Consider the following 24543-nt stretch of genomic DNA (forward strand, 5'->3'; position numbering starts at 1 on the left):
CAAGCAACAAGGTAAGTGTTGATAAATATTTTGTGGGAATCCATAAATGAGAAAGGAGCAGTTAGATATCTTCTTTAAGGGGAAAACATACTGGATGACTTTTGTGATTAAGTGTTCTAATTGAAATTCTCATTTTGTCTAGAAACCACAGAATGCAAATTGTATTTAAAGAATAGATATTATGCTCGTAGAAATGATCTAAGTAGGATGTCTTCATTGGATTTTGCTTCTTAGCAGTTTGATTTTAGATGAAATATGAAACTCAAATGTTTGACAAGTGGTGTTATCTTGCAGTTTAAAGATGTCGAGAGCTAAAGGTGGAATGATTTCAAGGCAGGAAAGAAAGCTCCAATAATTCCTCTTTAGAATTGCAGCTAGAGTCCTAAGCATTCCAATCCAAATGATTGTGTATCAATAAGATTTAACACAAAATAATCCTAAGAATATTAAGTAAGTTAAGCTGAAACATATAATTAGAAAATGAATACATGTTCCTACAATCGAATAATGATTATCCAAGATTCACTAGTTAAGGGTCAATCAAGACTAAAATATAGATGAGCATAAACTTTGAACATGAAGGAGAAGATCTTTTGCTCGATTTTTACCATTACAACACAATAATGTTTTGTCATAGGAAAATGAGTCTTATTTTGATTCACATTACATTTTTGTGCTGCTTTCATTGTATTTATTCTTTAAATTCTATTTCTAGAGACTATCCATAATTGTCCCAAATCACCATAGACTAGGACTTGTACAGATCTGCATTCTTCATTTCTGACCAGTCATATGTTTGCTCCATAGGGTGTAGTTTAATGTATATGGGAATATATAGGAAATGTAATAGACAGTAATGTCAGAGAACTCACAAATGCTTCTTTATTAATTCCATCAAGTGTTTGAAACATATGACACCAAAATGTAGGACAACAATTACCACAATGCGATCATTATAGTGATATCTTTGGGATGAAAGTACATGACATATATAAGTGTCAAAGGGGTGCAAGCTCTAGTTACTTTGATATTTTGATATCCCTTGAAGGAAAATTAATTCCTAATTCCTTTTACCTAGAATTCCACTAGACAAATTATATCATTGAGTACAAAGCCCTAATCATGTGGGTACATGTCGTGACTCCTATAGAGATTAAAAGCCTTCATATACATAGAAATTGTATGTTGATAGTGAATCCAATAACACCTTAAGGGGAACCTATCTAGGTTGTCTCAATATATAGAATTACCATTGATCTTAATCAATTCTATTACTATACCATAGATAGTATTTCAAAGAGAGAAAATTGGTATGCGGATGCAAAGGCTAGTGTAGCCTCTTTGGTCTGACCCAAAATCATCACCAATGCATATCAATTTGTGCTACAAGTGTGGAGATCTCATGTAGTATCAAAATTTCCAAGCCTTGGTGATCCCATTTGTGTACATGTAGACTCAGAAGAAAGGTTTGTTGGCATCTATGGGTATCTGAAGAGAAAAAAATTCCCTGATAGAGTTGATGAAAATGCTTATATTAGGATAAGAAAACTCTTTGGTTGCTATCTTGTCTTTTCAAATGTCTTGTATCAGAGATCCTATAATGGTCTCCGCCAATGATACTTATTTTTTGAGAGGCTCATTCAGGTCCCACTAGAGGACATATAGGTGGTAAGGCCCTAGTTCAAAAGGTAATTCATGTGCAATACTATTAGAAAATGATGGAGAAAGACTCCTTTTCATTTATCAAGAGTACTCACAATGCCAACAACATAGAAATTTGATTTAAGCTCTTGGACAGGCTCACTAAGCTCAAAACTCTCCGTGGCACTTCTAGACATGGGGTTTAGATATAATTGGAAAAATATCTCTACCACTATTTAAAAGCCATATTTTTATCATCACGAATCAGAGTAGTTTAGTAAGTGGGTGGAAGGGGGCCCATTAAGGTCTACCATCACTGAAATTATCTATCAATTTGTACTAGAAAATATCAATTCTAACCTTGTACAATTTACATTATTTTATGAGCCCTTGCCTTAGTATGTGGTATCTTGGCTCTTATCAAAGCCCATAGGTGGTATGTGGTAACCATATTTTTTCTTTCCATAGTATGACCAATAAGGAGAATATTATAATCAATAACTAAAGGCTGATTAATTATTGAATGAAAGGATGCAAATCTAACAAGGAAAAGATGCGTCTAGAAATGATCATGAAGGGATACAATCTTCATTATTAAAAAATGTTATACTAACTGATCTTATTTTTACAAGACTTGTAACATAAAGATGTGATTAGCAAAGGAAATGAAGGGACACGAGACATGTCCCATACAATGGCACTCCTCACTCAAGGATGCAGATATAAGAAAGCTTTTCCATTGATCATTCAGAAATACAATACAAATTAGACAAAACACAAAACAATTTAACACAAATGTCTTATATTCATTTAAAGAGGTTCTTCTAAATCTATTTCTTCTTTCAGTCATTTTATCTTTATTATTCCTAGCTAAAAGAAATGAATATTTCTAAATTTTGAATCTACATGAATAGTGCACAACTTTTATTCAACAGAGGTATGAAGAATACTCATGATAGATAGTTGTTGTCAATATGCACTAGAATACTACCAGTTGGCTTGTTCTCGTATGTTTTGATTGTCTCCAAGTAACGAGCACACTCTTCCACAGTGCAATCTCCAAACAACAATCCTAATTAAAGACAAAAAAAATTATCTCATTTAAAAGAAAAAAATTGCACAAGTTATTTACAACAGGAATAAGGGGCAATATATCCTCAAAAGGTGTGATTAAAAAAAGCACACATAATGAAATCAATAACTTAGATAAATTGCAGTGAGATATTTCCTCAAGTGGCATGTGCAGAAAACTAAACATTAAAATCAATAGAATATTTATATTTTTTACAAGAATATCAATAATAAGCTTATTTACATGTATTTCAACTTTAACTATCTCTGATTCATACATAACATCTTGGTGCTGATATCTAACCAACATATTATCGAAAATAAGTCCAAATAAATGTTTTTTACTAGATTACAGTAGCATAGAGAATGCATAGGTCTCCTCACAAGGAATTCACTTTGTTTTAGCATATGCAAAATGAAGGCCTCCAGCTTGATTGATTTACATCTGTCAGTGTACTTATAGCGTGTACACAAATTTGGAGCTCTACAATAGGCTATGGATATCCATGAAAGCAAAGACATCTTGTGAGATGTTGTACTTGCAATTGCCTCATATGGGGAAGGGTAGATAAGGCATTTGAACTATTTGGTAGAATGCCTACCCAAAATGTGGTTCTATGAAATGTTATGATTTTAAGCTATGCACAGAATGGGTTTCATGAGAAAGCTTTAAACAATGAAATGCAATAAGAAGGTGTAAAGATAGACTCGGTGACCTTTGCCAAAAATTTTCATGCCTAAGCAAATTCAAAGATTTCAAACTAGGTATGGAAATCCATCAAAGCATGAAGTATACAAAGATGTTGTCAAATATTGTAATTATAACTACTCGTGCAGACATATATGTAAAATTTGGAAGCATAGACAAGGTACGTGAGCTGTTTGATAGAATGCTAGATGCATTCTTGTCGACTACAATGTTTGCAGATTATGAACAAAATGGATTTATTGAAAAGACTTTAGAAACATTCAAGGAAATTTTGATTGTATGGATATATTTACTTGGTTCTTACATATTTCAAATGAAAGTAGGCTTAGGAGTATTCACAGTGAATCTACTTTTTAACCCAATTCTTAAAACATATTGAAGCAGAGTGCAAGCTCTGCCCATGAAAGAAATTGACCAGGAAAAGCTTCTAGCCCAAATTATTGGTGAATTGATTAATATATAGCATGGAAATATAATCAAATGTTGAAGACATGATACATTAGTAATCTTTTAAGGTTGTCAATGTTGTTTGGGCTTCAAACCCTTTTGATATGCCAATAGTAGGTAGAGGAAGGGGGTGAGGTCAACTAGATTTGCTATCCCTTTGTCATAAGAAAAGCATAAATGCTCGATGAAAATTCAAGTTAGAGTACAGGATACTGTAAAAAAAAATCACAACATTTAATAATATTACCAAATCAACTATTAATTATCGGTCCCAATTCTTCCATGACCCAGCAGCTAAGGTGGTAAAAGTACATGCGCATTAAGATCCAACCCACAATCAACATCTTCCACAAAAGAAAAGGTAGCATCAGAGGAAGTAGTAGATTTGATCATCACATGAAACAACATCTGGCAACACCCTTGTGAAAATTGTACAGCTTAAACTTTGTCCAAAATAGTATAGAATCTACATAGCCCTTGCCATACAAGCAATATATAATACATGTACGACCATAATTAAAAGAAATAAACTCGGTGTCAAATTGAATCAATAATACACCCTTACAAATATTTCCATCAAAAATTTATACCCCTTAAATCTCCAACATGTTGCATTCATTCAAAACTGATTTCTTGCTCACCTTACATCTCTAGTTACAAAACTTAAAGAAATAAAGCTTATCTCCTAAATATTGTTATAATATTTGAAGTGAATAGATATTTGATCTATCGTATTCAATGATTTCACAAGTAATTATGAACTGACCTATTCTTTAGGATTTTTTTTTTAACAACTTGAACAAAGACATTCAAATACTTAACTATATGTAAATATAGCACTAACCTACCAATGCCAAGCATCCAAACCACAAACATATAACATAAATAGTCAAACATTGGAAGATTAAGTCACAAACCTATTTTAGGCACTTTAACCATTCATTCTTTGTTCTCTAGAGTCCTTCATGTTTTTAAATCGGGTTGTACAAGGAGGCTCCTGTCAGGTGAACCCAAAAACCATGAGGGCAAAACATCTAATGGTAATCCATTCCTTGAAATTTTGAATTGAAGATATCAATATATCAATATGAACCAAGATATCAATATGCTTGCAGTTCAAAGACTTACTTTCCCTTTTACTAATACTTGTGATGTTTCCTCGTAAATTTTTGCCACTGTCATTTATTGGATACATGGTGGGTTCATGGCTATTCCATCTAGTATATCATCTGCAACAAAAATATGGGATCACAGATAGTAAACTTCAATCTGATTGCTAGTCATTCTAGTAGAGTGTCGAATATTGTCACTGTAACAAATGTTGTTTCTTGATCACACTGAAAACCCCCACATGTGAAACCCTTGTGAAAATATTGAAAACCCGTGTGCATGAAACACAAAGTGAAAGTAAGGAATTTTTTTAAAAATTATGTATAAGCCTCGTGTTGGTCAAAATTTCGACCAACATAGGACTTATACATAAAAAAAATAATTTTTTGCTTAACATTTTGACCAACCTAAACTTATTTAGTTAATGGTCAAAAATTTTGGTAGAAAAATGAGGTTAAATGTAGTAGTGTGGAGAATCCATTTCATGTAAATGAGCTATTGAGTCTCATATATATAACACTTTTTGACTCCTTAATAATCAACAAAGGAACCTACGTGTATGTGTCTTGCATTGTAGATGATTGTTCTCAAAAGTCCAACTCTTAATTGTGCCTAATGAATGTCTAACACGTATGTGTTTTATCATTGTTACTTTTGTGGACTAGTGATCCATGACTCATAAAGTTCTATTGAGTCTCATATATATAACACTTTTTTACTCCTTATTAATCAACAAAGGAACCTAAGTGTATGTGTCTTGCATTGTAGATGATTGTTCTGAAAAGTCTAACTCTTAATTATGTCTATGAATGTCTAATGCATATGTGTTTTTCCATTGTTACTTTTGTGGACTAGTGATCCATGATTCATAAAGCTCTATTTCAGTTATAAGAGGATATATGGTGAGCATGAGACTCTTCATTTCTTTTATTTCCTCTATTTTTTTTCTTCTTCTTTTGTTTACAATAAGGCTTATTCTGGAATAGGTGAAGAACTGGCCTTGTAATCATGGATATTGACTCACAAACCTATCATGCATTTGCATGGCTTTCCATGATTGGTAGTTAAACAAAATGGATTTATTCTAAACAAATATTTAGACCAACAAGTCAACCCTTGATCCATTGGGAACAACCTTATTGATCTTGGTTTACCACATATAATTTCAAAATCCAGAATATTAAAATGTAATTGAATGACACAACCATTGCACAATTGTCAGACTCTTGTATATGATGACACACAGAATAAGCCACTCCTTTTTCTATCATCAAGTCTATGTTAGTCAAATGGTTGCTCTGACAGAAATACATAGCGAGATGTTATTTCTATTTTACATTTATCTACCATCAAAAGAAAGTTTGTGGAAATGATTGTTGAATGCCTTCTAACACATGGCCTAGCAAAATATGCAAGAAGCAAATGATGTCAGTTTGCAGTCTCATTTCATTTGAATGAGAAGTTGTTGCTTCTAGCATGTATCTTGCATTGACAACAAGTAGTGGCAGGTCCCTGAGACACCAACACATAACTGGTCCCACATTAGTGGCCTTTCCTACTAAGAAATAATGTTGTAGTTGTTGTGTGATCAGTGTTAGTTTTTGAAGGAAGATGATCCAACCATAATAGTGGGAACTCATCTGCAGATTATTGGTTCACCATAAATTTCTATGCACAATTGACATTATATAAGAAGTAAAATGCTCATCCAATTTTTGTGAGGTATGAAAAATATGAAATACAAATTATTGCATATCAATAAATTACAAGGGCAAACAAATATAGAAACTCCTGTCGCTTGTATTCAAGTAGAGTCCTTCGAATTTTTAGACATAATCTTCCCTCAATTGTTTTATTGATTAGGAATGCATCTAGATGCAACTATGTGAGAGTTATATATATATATATCGATAGTTTGGTCATACTGTATGATGTAAACTACTCAAACACTTGCCTAAACACATTCACAATTCCTCTAGATTTGACATTATTTTGTGTCAACAGGTGGAAATTTCTTTTCAATATATAAAAACATAGAAATGTAGATGAAACATGCGTGAAAAATTACCATTTGGAAGAACTAACTGAAAGAAGCAGATTCAACTAATAGAATTAGATAAGTAGTCTGGTTTAGGTAGGAGATGTCTTGTATTTCCTCCGCCCGACAGGACAAAGATGCCTCAAATCATTGATGACAAACATGCAGTGTTTAGATGGCTATTTGTAGATGATAATAGAAAGCATTGAAAGAATGTGTACATGTTGCCTTATCTATTGAAAAGAGAATGTACATGTCTACTTCAGGAGGCCAATTTAGACCATTTACTTCAAAGAATTATTTATACACAACTAACTTTTTTTCCTCTTGTTGATTTCATGCACAATTGAATATTTTCTAACTTTGTAGGCTATAGAACTTTTAACCACAAAAAAATTGATTTTTCAATTTAAGGCTATAAACTAGTTTACATCAATGTTGCTTTCTTATAATGCATATTTCAATCAAAGCATGTGCACTAGACTTTCATTCAAAACTTTAAATCACTTGATATGTAGATCTCGATTGTAATTCATTGTATCCTAATTACAATAATTTTGGTTGCTACACAGGTCCATGCAAAAGAAGATGCTTTTTCTTGTTTTGTAGACTTGCTGAGTAATTTTTTGGACCATTTTCCCCAGAAACTAGACAATACTGGTGTAGGCATCTGTTCTACAATGGTAGAAATGATAGAACTTTTGAAGATACATGATGAAATGTTGTTAACTAATTGCAAAACATCTAAAATTTCTTCTCTTGTACATTTTCTTTGCTAAACTCTTCTTAATAGTTTGAGTCCCTCTATTACTTTAATCACATTTACCCAATTATCTCTTGTCATGTCATAGAATTAAATTTTTTTATATTTTATAATATAGAATGCCTCAAAAAGCGCCATCCCAAGGGTAGGATAACGAAAGTTATTCTACTAAGAGCAAGTATTCTTCTCTCTTGTATATTTATCCATGCAATACATCCTATATATGCCAAAGCTTGGTCAATTCTATCTATATGACCATTGGTCTCAAGGTGATGAGGAGATCTATATTTTAAATTGATCCCTAATGCTATTTGTAGATAATCCAAAACATTGACATCATAATTGTGTTTTATCAAGTATAAAAAAATTAAGGTACGTTATTATATCTAAATATCTTAGACAAACCTTTTGCTGAAATACATAAATCATCAATCATTTTCTAAAATAAATTGGGTAACTTTTTTTAAATTGTTAAAAAGTCCACAGTTTTGAGACTTGAACAAAATTTTGATTGACATAGGGTAGGATTTGTGTAAAATCCTAGTCAAAACAAAAATAATTTTAATTCATTCAAAAATAGAGAAACTTAGGGCAAAAAAAACTAAAAAGGTACTTTGCATAATGCATTCCATATTAAATCAATTTCAAATAAACATAAAATTTAATCAATTACGTCCACCATACAAACATGCATACAAGAAGGGATAAAATTAAAATAAGATATTGAAAGTTGATATAAAAGAAAAGTTTGTTATGCATCAAATTGTTTTCTTGTATACAAAATTGGAATTAGAAATCTATGTCACCAGAATCAACAAGAAAGGTACAAAATTGAGAAGAAACAATCCTCCCAAAATTGGTTCAAAGATGTTGGAACCTGTCATTTTCTACATATGTCAGAAAAGTAGCTGCAACCATCCTATTCATAAAAGAGGTAGCAACAAGATTATCTTCAATAACTTGTTCGTCTCTAGTTGTACAAGCTCACTCCTCCCCAAATCACTCCATCAATACATAATGACCAACTTGAGTCAACTCATCTATGGTTATCCTCCATAAATATAAGGTCACCATCCTCAATAATCAACTCAAATGCAAAACAGTTTTCAAATCAATATCTGTTATCATCTACAAGCTATGCTTGTACTAATTAGCTCTCAAACTATTTTTAATCCAAACCATACTATTTGAATTTTCAATCAAATGATTGTGGAGTTTTATATTCAAAAATCAAAATAGGAAGATAAAAGAAACAATCAAGCTATAAAGAGGTAGAAATTTTACTATATAAACCTCAAGATTGGGACAACTAATTGAAAAAGGAAATCACACATTTTTTCAAGCTTCTTTAGATTACTTAAAACAATTACACATCTAAGAAATTCAAACAATGTGTTTTCTATCTTTCAAGTATTCATGAGTTTTGAATACTTTTTCCACACAAGTTGGGTAGTCATCATGGTCTACCTAGCATGGTTTTTACGTTGTGCTCTCACTTTCTCTATACTATGCTTCATAATTTGGTATGTAGCTATCTTGAATCCTATAATACAATCTGCTCATGATCCAATTCACTATGGGATGCCTTTGATTCCTCACATTATCCAATTCAACTTGCTCATGTCCTTAAATAGATGTTGGAAGATTCTCTCAATGCATAAGAATTTATAACTGCATTTGGAAGAGCAAACATCTAATAGTTGACATCAAATTTCATTTGTCATCAACAAAACCCCCTTTCATGAAAACCTATAGCTTCATTATCATTTGGATGGTTTCAAAACTGCCTTGGCCATTATAGCTTGCCTTGACAGGATCTGACAATTTCAAATTACCACTTGATATTTACAAATTTTCCTTTTAGTAATTTCCTCCATCTTCCATAAACCAAACTTTCAGATATAGACTTAAATGAAGTGCTCTTTTTTGGAATTGCATAACTTTTTGAAAAGAATAGGAATAAGTAGAAGTATTCAAATTTGAGTGCCATCAAAGTACTAAGTTTAGTCCTACAAGACAATTACATCTACAAGGCCAAAACTGTGTCCATCCACACCAAACAACCATTGAAATCATATAATATTTGAGCAACAACAACAATGAACTCTACGTGACAAATCACTATGAAGCCCTTTTCTTTGCTAAAAGTGGATTCCCCATCTTATGTTATCCAAAGCTTCCCTTCTTCATTTTGTGAATGCTCTAGTTCTCTCATGTTGCTACATACAATTGGTACCAACTTTCATTCTTTTCTATACACACAACAAGTGGAACAAATGACATGTTACAATGTTATTATTGCAATGTAAACATATGCATTCTTACAACTGCTTTTAAATGTTTGTACAATTATCCATGCTATTAATTTTGTTAGTTTTCCTAGAATCCATGTTCCCCAATGCAATCAAGTAACCCCACTTATCCTTCATGCTCTAAGGTCATACATGTTCTTCAACACTATTACATCTATTTTTCATTGTGGTTAATTTAATTATAAGCATATAATAATGTGTTCATTTGTAGGGAAAGAAGAAACAAGATGGAGAGGCATGCAGGAGTAAATTTCATAAAAGAAAGAAGGAAGATATTATCATAAGTAGCTTGGAAACTGAATCCCCTTTAGTCCATAAGAGGTTAATGGGCTTTGGGGTTCTTGGCTATCCTGCAAAAGGCCATTCCAAACAATTGAAGGAGTTTATGCAAAGGCCTCCATTCTTCTATTTCAAAAATGTTTCCATTGCACCAAAGGATGTTTGAAAGACTATATCTTGACATTTTTATGGTATAGAGGTGGAGTTTGTTGACTCCAAGTACTTTTCAACTTCAAAGAGACCAAGAGGCTATGTACACAACCTTCTAATAGAAGGCAGATTTCATCTGTTGCCTCTGCCTCCTATCACTATTCATGAAGCATTTCCTCAAACAAAGAAGTATTGGCCTTCCTAGGATCATAGGGAAAAATTGAATTGCATATGTGGCTCACGAGCCAATGATGTACAATGCTAGGACTCAGGTCAATAGTTAAAAGATCTCATGGTAAACTATCTTTGAGTGAGCAAGCATACATACTTTACATGTGCAAGAAGAAGAACTTGATATGGGTGGGGCCAGATCAGATGGCCCCTTTGGAGCCTCATGAGATAGAGCTCGTACTGGGATTTGAAAAAGATCACACCCAGGGAGTGTCATCTATGATATAGCGCCTTCAGTGTTTAGGAAATGTATTCCAAATTGACACAGTAGCATACCATTTATGTGCATTGAAAGCATATTATCTAATTGGAATCAAAGTCCTCTCTTTGTTCTTTGGTATAGGTGGAGCAAAGGTTGCTCTCCATAGATTAGGGATAAACTTAAAAAGTGTTGTATCTGTCGAAATATGTCCAAAAAATAGGCTTACACTTAGTTCCTAGTGGCAAAAAACACAACAAATAGGCACATTGATTCAGAAGGAAGATGTGCAAGAATTGACCAAAGCTTACCCTAAATGACATAGCTTGTGTTAGTGTGGTTCAACTAACATGTCCAACAAATTGGATTTCCAAACCAAAAAAAATGCATAGCTGAACATTAACAAAATTTATAAACCAAAATTTAATCAAATGTCAATCTATAAATCAAAACTTCAACTCACCTTTCTAACGTTGGGAAGGAGGCTCTTCAACGTTGCTAGGTGTGAATTAATCCTTTCCTGCTACCTTCTTTCAACATCACTATGATTCTTTGATGTTGCAAGAGCCTTTGCTTCTGAAATCTCTTTCAATGTCAACTTTGAAGCATTCACAACCTCTCCTTTGCTGCAATCAAGCACCAAAGAACCGAAGCTGTCAAACCTTGTTGGCGTTGAAGCTATAAAACCCTTTTGGCATGTACTCTTGGCCAAAAAATGCAGTGTAGGAAATGATTAAGTGCACAAGCTATCTTCCTGCAGTCGCATAACAATGAAATTAGGGCAGAAAACAAAGCTTTATTTTATTTTGACATAGTGTATAGGTCAAAATTTTGACCAACATGGGCTTGTATTTTAAAAAAAAATGTTGCCTTGCATATTTTGACCAATCTGACCCCATTTTATTAGATGGTCAAAAATTTTGGTCTAAAAATGGGGTCAAATGTACTAGTGTTATGAGATCCATAAAACATTGTGTTTGATGAACATAAAATTTGCAACCTAAAGCATTCAAAATGGTGGAGGATAGACTAAGGAAAGTGGCATGTTAGCTATTTTACTAAGTGTTATTTGGATAGCCAACCAACTTGGAGCAAAGGGAACATAGACAAAGCACTCAAACTATTTTCCAAAATGTCTACATAAATGCACAGACAAGCTTTTGAAAGATCAAATGCAAACACGAGAATTCCAAATCCATTTGATTTCTTTGCAATGTCAAGCCTACTCAATGATCCAAGTATGAAAGAATTGGTAGATCAGATAACCAAAGACCCATGTTCAATCAAATGTCAAAGCAATTGCAACACAATGTGCATGGATCGGGTCAAAAAGGAATCCCACAGTTGGTTGCTGAGCAATATTTTTCAGCAATGCACTTTGCTTGTGGTTATGGAGAGGTGAAATGTGTTGAAGTACATATAGAAGTTGGGGTAGTTGTTGATGCACTTGATAAAAAAAAAATACAACCCTTCATTATGCAGTAGGCTATGGATGCCAGGAGTGTGTAGAACTCCTATTAAAAAAAATAGAGCTTCTGTAACCTCGCAAAGGAGAGACAACTATGATGAAGACTAGAGAAAAAAGAAGTAGAAGCATGGGGAGTGCTGCAAACCATTTTACAAGTTTCCAATATAGTTTAAAATCTTTAGTATGTATCAAATGGAGATCTTGTTCTGCAAAGACAATGTGCAAAGGGTGACACAAGAATTGTTTGACAGAAGAATTTGAAGATGTGAATGCTAAACTACCACCTTGCTATAGCCATAGACATCAACTTCATCTTTTTATTCTACTTGTAAAGTTGCAGGAGGAGCCAACATCTGGAAGAATGGTGGATATATGACCAAAGTTTAGATGAAGAAACAATTTTTCATAGTCCCAGTTTTGATTCTTCATCAAAGTGTTGACTACAAAAGTGTCATGCTTGAAAATAGTGATTTTTGTTTCATTTGGCTATATGATAAGAATTTGATTATTCTTGGTTAATTTTGTTGAGGTTAATTAACCTCTCCCAAAACATGTATTTTGGAAGTAGTTATTAACCACGAGAGGGTAGTTCTTAACCTCCATCTCTATAAAAGAGATCTTTGGCTTTGTAAAGGGACTTTTTGGGATTTTAGGAGAAGGGAACACTATGCTAAAATTTTGATCAGAAGATGATATTTGGAAAGTGTGTACAAATTTTGTCTTTGTAATAAAAAATTCCTCTTAGGTTCTAGGTGCAAGAAAATAAAGGAACATGCAATTTGAGTTCTCTTCTTCCGAATCTAAATTGTTAGAAATATTGATTCTCTTTGCAGTGAGCATTCTCATGGTATCGTATAGATGTTTATGAATCTTTGGATCAACATTGTGTTAGTAATAGTTCTCAAGCATAGATTTTGATTGTTGTTATTAGTAGTTTATGTTAATTCAAGAAAGTTGTGAAGTCATGTGGTGCATTCATCATCGTGAGCTTTCTCATCTTTTAAAGTTTGATTTCATTTTTATTTAGAAACTTCAAAATTATATCATATGAGGGAGCTACCCCTTTAAGCGCAAAGGAAGGCTGCATACCAAGGGCCTATCCAACTATTGTGAATGGTTCGCACATACACTCTATTGGGTAATTTTTATAGTGGAAAATCTGTTTACCAATAGATTTTTGGCAACTCTACTGGGGATCAAAATAAGAAAGATTAGTCAGTCCCCTGTGATGAAACAACATGGTATTGCCGCATGAGAATTTGCTTCTAGTTCTACAACTGAATCTTGGCTTTCAGGGCACACAAGAAGATATTATTTCAGATTTGAACACTCTAGCCTAGAGGTTTAGACGAACTGCTCAACAATACCATCAAGTGAATCGAGTACTAGAAGAAGAAGAAGAATTTGGGGAAATCTTATGAAGAGCTCCTATTGGTCAAAATGTTGTGGTCATTGAAAGAATATTTTCTAGTCCAAGAAGGAACATACAAAATCTTGGTCACATCCAAGGTCAAGTAAATAACAATTAGTAAACTAGCTGATTAAAGGTACCTTCACTTGAATGAAGGTTGCGAACTCTATTTTAGAAGATTGAATATTGGCGACTCTATTTGAGGTTCAAATTCAAAACATGGTTTGGTACAAAGGGAAAGTGGAAAGTGATAGTGATAGTGACAGTGATGAGGAATACTTTTCATACTCAAAGAAACAAATTCCTAATGAACCTTTTTAGGTATATTTCTTGAAGAATTTCTATGGCGATGGGAGGCTAGATCCTAGAATGGTTCATCCTTACTTGCTAAAATTTTTCCAAAGATTGAAGGAGATGATGGAAAAGATTACGGGTTTCTTTCTCATGACCATGATTCTTTATTTGAAAAAGGTTCAACATATAAAGATAAAAGTCTCTTCACAAAATACCTTTCTTCTAAATCAGCAATAAAGAATAATGGGAATATCTCTCATTCACCTGTCTCTCAACAAAATCAGATTTTCATCAATCTTAAGCAAGGTAGCTTCTTAAAGAGTTTCTATGGTGGATGGAAACTAGACCTAGAAAATATCCATGCCTCCTTGCTCCGAACTTTGCAAAAGATAAATGAAGAAGATGGTAAAGATAATCAATTTTTCTCTCACAAGCCCAAATAATTTTTAGGAAGAAGTTCCACATGCGAGCATAAGGAAGAACTTGATCAGAAAAGTGATTCATGTGAATCAAAAATGGATAATGGCGGTGAAAAAGGTTCCCCAATTCTTGCACCTCTTGCTCATCAAAATCATACCTCCATTGATTCCAATCAGTTTGAGTTTTTAAAAAGCTTCTACGACAATGCACACCTGGATCCCAACAAAGTCCATCCTTCTTTACTTTGAACACTGCAAGAACTTGAGAAAGAAGACCCATGCAAGAATTATTTTCTTGATAACAAAATATCTCTTGATCCAAATGTTAGAAAGGACTCATCTAGATCTGCATGCATGAAAGAAGATAGGGATTTTATTTCTAATCAAGAAGATGGTCAGAAAATGAAGCCTATAAAAGAAGAAGGGTCTAGTAATGTATCAGGGCATCACTGTGAAGATTTCAACACCAAAGAGAAAGTATTCAATCATCTGGATCCTAACGAGAAAGAAATACAAATATTCAAAATATCAAGAAACTACACAACATATGATTGAAGATGAGGGAAATATGGATCAAGGTGAATTTCATAATACTTTTATTCCTACTCGGTGTCTCGATGCTTTAGATGATTACTTCCTATGTGGAGAAGATCTTCCCATTCATCCTTCCATGGTCATTCAAGATGATGAATCTATTGACGACATCAATACTTCAGATGTTCTGGAACAATCTGAAACCACTACCATTGATAGAGATAAAGCACCAATGAACTTCTACAAATATCTACTTTCCTTGTGGGAACGGAGTGTTAGGATTAAACCATGGACTAAAAATAACAATTACATGCAAATATAACCAATAATAGAAAATAATAGATCACATAGAAAAGAACACAAGGCATCAAGATTTAACATGGTTCACCCAATCCCTGGGCTACATCCACCAAAAAACAAGTCTGATATTATTACAATCCAGTGATTACAACCTGATTACAATCAGTAATCCCTTATAGCTCAATATCGCCGCAACAACCTATTTCGCATCACCACTATGAAACAACCCTAACCCTAAGCCCTTTTATACAAGTATTAAACCACTTTAGGGTCACTACATGTTGGCCATAAATTAGCCATTACTTTAGTGGTGAATCTACGAATAGTACCGAAAACAAAATTCAGGGTGATGCCCTGAGCCCCAAAGAATTTATGAAGTATGTATAGTACTTTCCTGATTAGTCACCACAAACTAACACTAAGAACTTTACTTTTGATGACGTCAATGAACTTGTGATTAAAAGATTAGTTGATAAAAAAGTTAAAAATCAACTTCTAGGTGAAGAAGATGAACCATATCACTTTAATTCTTTATCATGCATGCCAACTTTCACATTTCATGAAAGATGTCTTGGAGAAGAAATGATGATTCAAAAGGACATAGATATCATTAAACGTATTGAGAATGAAAGCTATATGGATATGAAGACAAGTTCCTTTGGTCCAATGAAAATGCAACTGAAGTCCTATGGATCATTCAAAGGTCAAAGAAATCTCTTTTTGAGCATTTTCATCAAATAGGAAATCCTATGCCAAAGAACTTCCATGAGAAGAGTAATCATGATAAAAGAAGTAACGAGTTAGCAGGGGATCATGTGGAAGAATCTAATGAAGGAAACTCTTATGATGTATATACTCCAAGCTTGTGCTCGAAATTGTTGGATGGTAATTTCCTCTATGAAGAAAATGTTTACTTCAATCCTTTTTTCTTAGAGGAAGGCATTTTTACTGATGATTCTCAAGTTGGTATTCAAAGACAAGGTTCGACGGCTATAACTCCACAAGTTACTTCCCATCACAAATTATATGAAGGCAATCCCATATAAAGGTTTGATATCTTTTGGTCTTAACCACCAAAAGGACCTTCAGGAGAAGAATTTTGATATTGATGGAAAAGAACTTGAAGTTATGACCAACCATGTTGATGACAGTATCAATGTAACTCAACAGAAACTAAGAATTCAAGATGATCTTTGGGAAGACAAGGAAAAAGAAATGGATCATGGAATTATTCAACCTAATATGGATGTGCATCTAAGTTGGAATAATTTTACAAAAGATTCAACCATGATCATGGTAATGGAAAAACAAGAGTGTCTAGTGTTAGAAATGAATTCAAGACTTCATAATGACCAACTACTAGAAACTCAAGAAGAGGGTTTGCCAAGAACAAGAGAAGATAAAAAATGCATAGAGAAACTTGAGAGCCTTATACTTACAACTCTTTTAGAATGAAGTCATCAATGACATGTAAGGGAAGTGGAGTCAACTTTGAAGTCTGAGATTTTTGATGAAGCCTGGTTATTTGGAAATGTTCTTTTATCTAGAGATGTGGGGCATGCTAGGAATCTCAGAGTTAGAATTCAAGGAGCACACTTATATTTAAACTCATGGAAGCTTAAGAATTGTCACATGTTGGTACACCATGGTATTTATTTTCCCCAGCCAGTGAAAGGATTTGCATGATTATACCTCGAGTCATTGGAGGTAGGGAAACCTACCTTGTATATAGTCTAGTTAGGAGTTTTTGTTGTGTCTAGCTTTCTTTAAGTTGTCCAGCTTTTGGTGCTAGTTTCATTCCTTTTGCAAAGTGATCCCTTGTGTGACTCTATAGCCCAATGGATAAGGCACTATTCTAGTTTCTCTAGATTCAAGCTTCGTCCTTGTCAGTCCTTGTCCCCAGTTAGAGCTAGCTGTTACCCTGGTATTTATCATACCCAAATTTCAAAACTTTTAATCAAAATATGTAGGACATAAAAATTCAATTTTAAAAGTGTTTGAAGACTTATCCAATTCTTGGTAGTCTCATGATTTCAAATCCTCTGGCTAATCACCAGCTTTGTCCAATACTTTGAATTTTTGAAATCCAGCTTCGAGTCAAAAGTTGTCATAGGTTAATGAAGGAACCAAAAATACGTATTTTCAATTGCATCATTAACCATTAACCTCTCAAAAGGTTAAGATTAAGTGTCAAAACGTGTATTTCATTTTGAAAGCTTAACCATTAACCTCTCTTTTAAAAAAAAGGTTAAGATAAGATTGCAAAATTAACCTTCTAAAAAGAGGTTAAGGTTTGGGGGTCAAAACATGTATTTTCTCCTCCATCATTAACCTTAACTTCTTGTCTCAAAGGTTAAGGTTAAGCTCCAAATTATGTATTTTGAAGGTGGTTAATTAACCTCCCTAATCAAGTCAATAAAGGATGAGAATTGAAAAGTGAATCACTATGAACCAATTTACCTTTTCATTTGGTGCTCCATTTGATGACATTAATCAACAATGGATTGATTTAAAGTTCTAATAAATTAATCTACTTACCTATAGCTTCCCTCTTTTCCCAATCAATAACTTCAATGCAAATGTGTCAAGAATGCACAACCAATTATAATAATCGAGTCTTGAGAATGGACAAAGAGATTGATAAAATAAAATGAGAAAAGGATTCAACTTTCAAAGAGGAAGAAGAACTCGATTTGCAAAAGGGAAATCGAGCTATGTGCCAAGAAAATTGAATTAATGAAGAAGCCTACGGTCTTTAAAGATTTTACTAGTATTTCTTATAATCCATGCACTTATGAGAGTTGAGGCAAGACATATGAAAAGTTACATTGAAATCCTTGCTACCTGAACCAAATTGGAGATATAGAATAGGGTATGAGCATTCAAGCACAGGCTTTTTGAGTCTTGGATTGAAGTGAAGAGGTAAAGAAGCTAGTAATGGCTTTCAACACCAGTGTGATAGCCCGCATGGTCAAGGCCAAATTATTCAAAACAGAGAAGGTTGCAACAAATTATTTATGTTTCTTTATATGTGACCACATGTGATTAGAAGGAATATACATATCAAAGTACGTGAGCTCTTTAGAAGAAGATTTATAATCCTAGCCATGGCTTTCCTTTCTTTTCCAACACAATCACATTGGTGGCAACCATTGACAAAGCCTGCAAACTGTTTAACAAAATGCTAAGTTCAAAGGTGATATTGGTGGAGACACATCAACTACCTATTTTTTCTCATATTTTCATTGACAATTATGAGATCCATAAAACATTGTTTTTGATGAACATAAAATTTGCAGCCCAAAGTGTTCAAAATGGCGGAGGATAGAGTAAGGAAAGTGGCATGTTAGCTATTTTACTAAGTGTTATTTGGACAGCTGGCCAACCTAGAGCATAGGAACATAGACAAAGCACTCAAACTATTTTCCAAAATGTCTACGTAAATACATACACTAGCTTTTGAAAGATCAAATGCAAACACAAGAATTCCAAATCCATTTGATTTCTTTGCAATGTCAAGCCTGCTCAATGATCCAAGTATAAAAGAAGTGGAAAATTAGATAACCAAAGACCCATCGTTCAATCAAATGTCAAAGCAATTGCAACAAAATGTGCATGGATTGGGTAAAAAAAAAATCCCACAGTTGGTTGCTAAGCAGTGTTTTTCAACAATGCACTTTGCTTGTGATTATGGAGAGGTGAAATGTGTTGAAGTACTTATAGAAGATGGGGTAGTTATTGATGCATTTGATAAAAAATAATAATATGACCCTTCATCATGCAACAAGCTATGGACACCAGGAGTGTGTAGAACTCCTATTTAAAAAAATGGAGCTTCTATAACCGTGCAAAGAAGAGACAACTATGATGAAGACCAGAGAAAAGAAGTAGAAGCATGGGGAGTTCTCCAAACTATTTGACAAATTGTCAATATAGTTTAAAATCTTTAGTATGTGTCAAATGGAGATCTTGTTCTGCAAAGACAATGTGCAAAGGGTGACACAAGAATTGTTTGATAGAAGAATTTGAAGATGCGGATGTTAAACTGCCACCTTGGCTATAGCCATAGACATCAAGTTCATCTTTTTATTCTATTTGTAAAGTTGCAGGAGGAGCCACTGTTTGGAAGAATGGTGGATATATGACCAAAGTCTAGATGAAGAAACTGTTTATCATAGTCTCAATTTTGATTCTTCATCAAAGTGTTGACTAAAAAAGCATCATGCTTGAAAATGGTGATTTTTCTTACATTTGGCCATATGATAAGAATTTGATTATTCTTGGTTAATTTTGTTGAGGTTAATTAACCTCACCCAAAACATGTATTTTGGAAGTAGTTATTAACCACGAGAGGGTAGTTCTTAAACACCATCTCTATAATAGGGATCTTTTTGGCTTTGTAAAGGGACTTTTTGGGATTTTAGGAAAAGGGAACACTATGCTAAAATTTTGATCAGAAGATGATATTTGGAAAGTGTGCACAAATTTTGTCTTTGTAATAAAAAAATTCCTCTTAGGTTCTTGGTGCAAGAAAATAAAGGAACATGCAACTTGAGTTCTCTTCTTTCGAATCTAAATTGTTAGAAATGTTGATTCTCTTTGCAGTAAGCATTCTCATGTTATTGTGCAGATGTTTATGAATCTTTGGATCAGCATTGTGCTAGTAATAGTTCTCAAGCGTAGATCTTGATTGTTGTTATTAGTGGTTTATGTTAATTCAAGAAAGTTGTGAAGTCATGTGGTGCATTCATTATCATGAGCTTTCTCATCTTTTAAAGTTTGGTTTCATTTTTATTTAAAAACTTTAAAATTATATCATACGAAGGAGCTACCCCTCTAAACGCAGAGGAAGGCTGCATACCAAGGGCCTATCCAACTGTTGTGAACAATTTGCCACATACACTCCATTGGGAAATTTTTATAGTGACAAATCTATTTACCAACATAAATCAATTATATATTCAATACAAAAATCAAATTTATTTTTTTTGCTATCACAGAGGTATCCCCCGGTGCTCAGAAGAGGCGAGCTGAGGTGAGACTAATCCTCTGCGGGTGGGGCAGCGGGCTCAATACAATGGTCCCACCAATTTAATTTGGAGAGAGGTTTGAAATCGAGACCATGGGGGTAACCCACAACCTTAGGCCTCCACTCTCAACCAGATGAGCTACTGCCTTTTAGCACAAAAATCAAATATTGTACCATTCAATTATCACATTTTCTAAATACCTCCTCTAATATTATATATTTTGCTTGATAAGATTGGAAGCCGAGTAAAAAAAATGATGGAAAAGTTATGTCTGTTAATATTTTAATAAGTACTTTGAGCAAATGGGTAATAAAATAAACAAAACAATCATATGTATAGTCTATGTTGTTTCAAACTAAAATTAGCTTTAGAAGCAAATTATGTACACGTGCATGGTGCCGGTTTTACTTTCATAAAACAAATATCATTAGAAGGATTAAGAAAAAAATATTTTTTTAGAGATGTCTCTGCACTCTCTTTCATTGTGATTAATAAAATTATATGTACAATATCTTCTCTCTTGTATATCATGTGGAAACATAACAAGAGCTTGGTGAGTTTTGAGGTAAGCTTTAAGAACAAAAATATTTTCATTTTATGTGGGGTTTTCATAGTATTCATTGGTCTAAAGGGCATGATTTTAACATTCGAGAATCTTGTTGAGTCAAACTATAATTAGCTTTGGTAGCATAGCTGCACACATGCATTGTGTCAGTTCAACTTTTTTTTGTAACACACATGAAAGGAAAGTTTATTTTTGATAGATGTCTCTGCACTCTCTCCTATCATGACTAATACAAAACCATTACAGGAGTTGTAGTTGGATTTTGGGATGCTATCTAAAGATAAACAGTTTCGTTCTATGTATTATGTTCAATACTCCTTATTCCAGAGGAGGATGGAGGGTTTTACTATCCTAGAATCTTTGTTTGGTTTACCCATTTATATAATACTTAATAAAATGATTTGTTTCCTTGTTGCAAAGAGGAGAAAGCTAATCATAGTTATCTATTCATGAATGTCATACATTACCAGTTGCTACAGAGTATTTTCTTGTACAATAGCTATTTGTCATATACTTTCAGCTGCAATGACATTTTTTATGACATTTAGCAATAATAGAAAAATGAAAAAAAAATTATAAACTATTTTTATAAATTGACTTCTTAAACTCAAATAAATATTTTTACTTTAGTGCAAAGAGAAACAAAAATAATTAGAAGCGTATGTACTTTTAAGGGAAATTTCTTTCATTTCTTTGTTTACTTGTTGCAAGTCACTCTGAACAGAGTTCAAAGCTAGTAAAACTCTATTTAGGGTTGTATCAATATTGCTAAGCTTTTGCACATGCTATTATGAAATGCGGTCTACAAAAATGGAGATTCGCAAGATGAAATATAGCTCTTTTTAATATCAAAGTTGTATTTTTTCAAACTGGACAAGGGTTTAGAATTTGAAGGATATAGTTATCACCTGGATATCTTTGGATCATATTATTGGCACGAGAAGGCCTTGTTAAAGAAGTACTTGACAACACTCGTCTCTACTGCTACCATACAAAAATGGTGCAAAGCATGAATTTCTTTTGAGTGGATTTTGTCGTTCTTGGGAGCCAAATCTCCACTGCAATTACAGATTAATATTTTTATTTTTATAAAGTCTTCTAAAAACTATATTAGAATTAGTTAAGGAATAAAATAAGCCATTCCTATTTTGTATAATCATCTTAATGTAAACTCATTAGAAAAATAATGGACTGAAAAATGTGATTACAACCATAGCTAGCCATATGCAATTAAAAAAAGAAGTTTGATTCAGATGTAGGAAGGAGACTTCAAATAGTATTAGATTGTTTGAATTTTTAATTCAATTTGATCACATGAGTTATTGTAATTATGGACTTGAATAGATGATAATGTTAAATCTTATTAATATAACTTGTGGGGCTGGCTGCTCTTCCCTTACAAAAAATATATATCTTGTAGCATACTCATAACATAGAAGAAATAAAAACTCATTGCATCTCACTCATAACAATGGTCTTCGTTTCTATTTACGATCCATTGAGTAGTTCTAACTCTTAAGAATGCAAGACAACTCATGGATGTGCATAATGAAAGTGTAAAAAATTTTATTGGAAGTAATATGAACTATAGGTTGTAGTACTCTGTCATATATTTCCCATTTATACTCATGGTAATATTAGTATAGGGTTTATAACATTACCTAGGTTACTATAATAGAGCAAATCCTGAAAAAAAGTTGTGAGAGTTTTTTGAATTATTAAAGATTCATTATCAACAAACATATGTTACTCAAATTCCAGATCTAGAACAACTTAAAACAAAAGGTACTGGAGAGTTTTTTTATTTTAAGGAGAATGGTTTTAAATGATATTTTAAAGCTTCCAAATTGCACTTAAATAGAAAAAGGATTCTTGAAATCCCATGATATTTATTTTTGTTTAGAATCAGACAATTTACGGTTATAGTATGCCATCTATGAAGCACACATCATAATTCTGATGATAGGATTTTGTAGAGATATAAGTTTAACTTTTTAGAAAAAATTCATTTCTTATGCTTATAGCACGATAGTGGGGAATATGTACTGTGATTAGAAATGTTGCAAGAAATCTTGTCCTAGGCTTTCTAGAAGCATTTTTCAATTTATAACCTATTCTTTTGACTGCACTAAAGAAGGGGAGGAACAATTTTCAGAAGCATTCAACTTGGTAAAGATTAACAGATAAGACAAGTTAATACCTAATTATTTGGGATAATATGTTTTTCTGAGTTCTGAGAAAGTAGTGTATATTGAGACACTTGTGAAAAAGATTGTTAAATCTAGGAATTTAGTGGAGGATAAGAGCTTTTCATTGGGGGAATATGCTTGTTATTGAAAGCTTGTGCACCTGGAGCACTTTGACCATCCAATCTCATTTGAAGAGTATTTAGATGCTTGAATCAATATTAGGAAAAATTTGACATTTGATGTTAAGAAACATTAACAAACAGACTCATCAAAAAGAAATTTTCATGCACAAAAGGAAAATGTGCCTAGAAATAAATTTCGTAAGTTTTTGAAAATTTCATTCTTTCAACTATTTCTAAACTTTTGGATCTTATGAATATATTTTTGGGAAAAGGTGAATCGCTAACCACTAATCACACAAACATATTGCAATTCAACACATGGAATATCACCAAATCAAAGAAAGCCTAGAGGAGTTTTGAGAATATAAGCAAGCAAGAGTAGACAATATCGATAGTAGTATTATTTATGGGAAAAATCATGTAAACGCAAGCGACCAAATTTGTTATCACGAAAAAGTTGTCATTAAAAAACAATGTAAAGCACACACACAAATCCCTGGAAAATATTTTTGAAGTTACCAAAATTGAAGAGAATTATAAACATTAGCATGCCAATAATGGTATCTCCAAAATTGAGATTGTGAGGAAAACAAAAAAAAAATAACACATTCGTAGGTGAGTAGTGGTATTTAGCAGCAACAGGGCCAGTGGTCAAGAGTCCGCTTGTTACTTCCCATAACAATAGCTAAAGTGTGCGCAATGTTGTTTAATTTTTTTTACAATTAAAAAAAAAAGAGTATTTAGAATTTGATTATAAACATGATAATCTATGGCACACTCTAAGACCATGCCATCTATCTTGTGAGGTGTTATTAGACATGTACAAGCAGATAAATGTCTTCATTATAAATTGCCAAGTTTAGACATTAGAGCATCTTGAATAGAGTGCAATAAGTTTGATATTTTTTAAAACAAAAATAGAAAAGACTACTAGGAAATATCCAAATAACCAATCAAAACTTAAGAATTACTTGTAAGAAAAATAGATTTAATAAAAATGATGTTTAAAATAGTTTAATAGATTTTGCACCATTTTCAAGAAAAAACTAATAGTAAAAATACAACTAAAAACTATAATTTGCCTTACGACAGGGACTAATAAAACAAGTAATTATTTATGTATTCTACTTTTTGATGGAGGAGCATCCATATGTATAAGGGCAATCCTGTGTCACCCAAAAAAATGTACTTAGACTTAGTTTCTGTTTCATGTGTTTTCATTTTTGGACACCCATTTGGGTCAAATAAAGGTTCCAACTCT

The 24543-nt window shown here is 33.0% G+C and overlaps 2 pseudogenes; both read left to right on the top strand.

Moving 5' to 3' along the window:
• LOC149552220 (DNA (cytosine-5)-methyltransferase DRM2 pseudogene) overlaps positions 1-11270 on the top strand; it is a 33420-nt pseudogene extending 22150 nt beyond the window's left edge.
• An 824-nt stretch (positions 11271-12094) lies between these two features.
• LOC149552221 (ankyrin repeat domain-containing protein 2A-like) lies at positions 12095-12491 on the top strand (annotated as a pseudogene).
• The last annotated feature ends 12052 nt before the right edge of the window (positions 12492-24543 follow it).

Source organism: Cupressus sempervirens, chromosome 6 (assembly GCF_028749045.1).
Source record: "Cupressus sempervirens isolate cs-2001-9-10 chromosome 6, ASM2874904v1, whole genome shotgun sequence".
Taxonomy (NCBI): Eukaryota; Viridiplantae; Streptophyta; class Pinopsida; order Cupressales; family Cupressaceae; genus Cupressus; species Cupressus sempervirens.